Genomic DNA, 4,713 nt, shown 5'->3' on the forward strand with positions numbered 1-4,713 from the left:
CTGGTTTAGTCTAAAATAAAATTTCAATCAATCTCATGTTAAGGCAAGGGGGTATTTAGTTGATAGATTGCATTACAACATACAAAAATAAACCCTCACAGCTATAGATGCCACGAAATCCTACACACTGGCCCTTTAAGTGAAACTGTGTGAAGAAAGTGAAGAATAAGTAGAAGGTGAAGAAACTAATGCGACTGCGGAGATCTTCAGGGAAATGGCCAAAACACTTTCTAAAAGTCGATGTGGACAACGACTTGTCTGACGAGTGAAGACAGTGATGCGACAGGCAAAGCTCACCAGGGCAACACGTGTAACCTGAGGACACAAACACAAAGTATCTTCATGCTGATGAGCGTGAAGATACCAAATCCCCTGCAGCAACTTCAGTCAAGGTTAGCACCTCTGTAGCCAGTTCTGAAGAGGTTAAATCCTACACGGACAACAAAACATCAAGTGAGGCAGCATCAGCTCTGACATCTTCAGGTAATAGTCAGATTAAGTTGTTGGAGATAACTGGCTTCTTTTCACTGTCTTAGTGGTCATTAGCTTAGCATTTTTGCAACACCATCACCAACAATCACCCAGAGGCTGCACCCTTACTAAATTGCTATTTAGAACGTTTAAACAGCACGTGAGATTTATGAATATGGGTCTATTTTCGGGCACTGAAGGTTTTCAAATAAAAACTGGGATGGAGCTATGGTTTTTCATAAAGTGGAAGAGTTGTGGTTGCAAATCACGGTTGCCTCAACTCTTTGGCACGGACTCATTGCTTAGACGCCACCAGGAGGTCTGACGGAGAACAGTCAGCCATAATCTTATTCAGCATCTCCTCTCCCCTCCTCTCTTCTCTTCTCCTCTCTCCTCTCCTCTCCTCTCCTCTCCTCTCCTCTCCTCTCCTCCTCTGTGATCTCCCTCCATCATCTTGGCTGTTTAATCACTGCTCATGGAGGTTGGCTCACTAATTGGCAGATGCTCAATCCCAGAGCCTGCATCTGCTACCTGTTTGTACCAATTAACAGACCCGTGATACTGCACTGACACCTCTTCAATGGGTTAACAGATGCCACAATTAGCCACTCATTTGAATGGCTGCCTGCTTAGCGTGAGGACCCTTGTTGCATCATCTCCCACTGTGGGGACCACCTTTCATCTATTTGCCTATTTTCTTGTTGCCTTTCAAATGAGGAATAGGAAGACCAGGTAACACCAGAGTGTTGAGCAAACAGTCTTTTCACGAGATCTCCAAACTCACTGTTACAGTAAGGGGAAGCCGCAGAGTTGCATGGCAAAAGGCATGGCATGGGGACGCTCTTGCACGTACACACATTTGGGACATTCTGTGTGTTCTGTGTATTGATCTTAGAAACCTTTTTGACCCAGCTAACTGTTTGCAGCTGATGCTTTGCTACATAAATCTTTTTGAAATCAGTATGATCTTCATCAGTTTTACCTCTGCCAAGGAGGTTATGTTTTCATCTGTTTGTTTGCCTGTTGGTCTGTTGGTCTGTTGGTTAGCAGGATTACGCAAAAACTACTGGACAGATCACCACAGATCTTAGAGGAAGGATGTTGTATGGGTCAGGGAAGAAACCGTTTAATTTTGGTACAGATCTTGATCAGGGGTTGGATTCAGAATTTCTCGAACATTGTGGCATTTTTCAAAGTTTTTGTGGATTCCTCAGTATTAATTCATGGATTTTGATGAAAGAAGTCAGGCATGTTTAGGGGACTTATATCTATGTGTAATTTGTTGCAGATCCAAATATAAATCTATTTTTTATTGTAACCTTTGTGGTTATATTATGCTATGGCATCTTGGAGAGGCTGTAAGAGCAAGCTCTGATTCTATTTAATTTGTGCTTGAAGACCAAATATTGAGCTCCTTGAGCAGAGGGCTGCACTACACTCAGATGAACAATACACTATCATTGTGTAGTTTTGCTGATCAGCACACACACTTTAGCCTCTGTAGCCACTGAGAGCTGATCAATTTTTTTTCTTTAAGTTTTAAATAAAAGGCTGTAGTTCGCACGTGAAGAAAACATTCCCATTCGTTACTCATGAAAATCATGACTGTCAGTTTGCTGTCACGTTTCTTTTCTGATTTGCCAATCGCTGCACAGATGAACAACGACAGTGGTGGCTTAAAAATGAATGACATTAATAAGGTCTTTGTTAGCTGATGTGGACAAAAATACTGGAACTGGTCTAAAAATGATTCAGTATAAAATGATATAAGTGGAATTTTCTATACTAATATCAGACAATGGTTTATAAAAAGTCAGATCTTGGAACTTAACTGTGAACTCATTTGAAAACCTGTTTCAGCCCATTTCTCAGTGACTCAAGGGGTCAACATAACTTCAAATCCTATTTTAGTTCAAAAGTGAGATTGGAAAAATGACATTTCAGTTCTTAGTCATGCTCTTTATGTAAAAAGCAGCCAATTAATGAAACAGAGGAAAGAAAACGGTGTTGATACAAAGTATGAACCATGGTGAGTGAAGTGTAACAACACGATGACAGCGCTGTTACTAGGGGCTAAGTGCTAATCTTGGGTGGTTGGGAAAAATGAATTCTCAGAGGATATTTAAAGACAACAGAGGCTTACATGTGTGATTCTGCCCTAGTTCTCACCAACACTTCGTCCGTGTGTAAATATCACATGTGTGTATGTGTGTAATTGTCTGTTCGTGCGCGAGGGTGATAGCGGGTGCATGAGTTTGTGCATTTCTAAGCCTCAGACTGTGGACGTGCATACACACGCTGCTGCGAGTGTGAGCATGTTACTGTAATCCTGCCTGTGCGTGGATCAAACCCATGTGTCATTTTGCACAGAGAGTGTGATCAATGCAACATTCAGCCGCAGCCAATGAGGAGAGAGCCCTTGTTACTGGGCAGCTATGTGTTTACCCCCCCTCCTTCCCAATTCTTTCGCGAGGTCGATGTCATGCGTCAGGCCTCATAGACTCTCAGATCAGCATGAGTCTTTACGACACACCAGGGTCCTGCGGTTGTGATGAACGTCAGCACTCTCACTGGTTTTGTAGGTCAACCAGTATTGAGCTACGGTTGCAGGCCAGCTCACAACACATGTACTTGTGTCCACTGCTTTTATACATGGAGCAAAGGTCATTAAAACATTTATTTTTACAAACATCCACATTATTGCCTGAAGTAGGTGAAGGAAATTCTCCATGTTTTGGAACAAAAATCTGCAAATCTCACATCTAAATAGATGAAATCATGACTTTTACTTGTGGTACAGTTTGCTCACCTTTGAGGGATGACATAACATCATACACAGATCTGCCATAACATTAAAACTGGTTACTAGTTCATCAATAAGTAATCAATATGTATCCCGGCTGTTTCTCAGGATCTGATTAAGTAAAGAAATACTCCAATATTGAACTATAAAATCATTACAATCAGTTCCCGTGTTTAACATCTGGGCTGACTGGTGTATTTCATAATCTTTATTACTGTACTTTTAAAAGAAATCTTTCATATTCATCAACATTTGTATTCACCATTACTGAATTTACAAATCATTGTGAATTCAAACATATTGACTTCATTACCAGTGATAGAAGATGTATTGAAATCTTTCAAGTAAAATTAAATACTAAGAGCAACATATTCTTATACTAATGATTTGATAATGCATTTAAGTCCAAAAGCTTATTTGAATGACTTTTTAGATTGCTGTGTGATTTAATTTCTATAAGTTAAGATATTTTATGAGCTGATCTTATGATTTGTAAAGATTAGTTAAAATGATTGACCAGTTATTTTGACAATTGTTCAAGAATCAACTTCTTTCTTTTCAACTTCTCTGAAGATTTTGTCTGACACAGTTAGATTAATACGTCCAACACACAATGTTACATCTCTAACTCTAACACATGCATCTTTGAACATTTTGTTTCTATTACAAGGCTACTTTATGGCACTATTGCTGGTATTGCTATTACCTTCTCTCTCTGTGTGTGTGTGTGTGTGTGTGTGTGTGTGTGTGTGTGTGTGTGTGTGTGTGTGTGTGTGTGTGTGTGTGTGTGTGTGTGTGTCCGATTTTGAACACTTCAGCGGATATATGTCTGTCTGTGAGTTTGTCGCAGTGATAGCGTTGCAACTGTAGTGCTCATGTATAATTTAGTAATAACTACTGACTACTCATTGGTTGGAACATCAACATAATGTGGAAGGTGTGGTCCCATTGCATGATGGTCCCGTGTATATATTAATATACTCATGTTGCATATTTTTTGTTTAACTCTAATCACAGCATCCTAACCTTGTAATGTTTATTTTAGCTGACAATGATGGGTAAACCGTTTGTGGTTTTACCCTCAACCATGACCCTGTCAAGATTTAAGAATTAAAAATAGTGTTATCATCAAAATGACATATTGTTACAGTGTAATGGCATAACATCATAACAAAGAAAAGAAGTTGTTCTTAGGATAAGCCTTCCAAAGATTATGGAAGATTATTAAAACTGTAACAACAACAAACACATAAAACTGCAGGATTTCCATTGGACTCCACCACTCCTGACCACAAGGTGGCATCAGTCCTCATGCAGGGACTCAGTCCCATGAATACAGCCCCACTGATGAGCTGAATGTAGAGAAATCCTCTTTACTGGGAGGGTTAAACTCTAATCTTAACAATCTCTTTTCACCCTTCATGTAAAAAAACATACGG

The sequence above is a fragment of the Hippoglossus stenolepis genome, chromosome 15 (assembly GCF_022539355.2).
Source record: "Hippoglossus stenolepis isolate QCI-W04-F060 chromosome 15, HSTE1.2, whole genome shotgun sequence".
NCBI lineage: Eukaryota > Metazoa > Chordata > Actinopteri > Pleuronectiformes > Pleuronectidae > Hippoglossus > Hippoglossus stenolepis.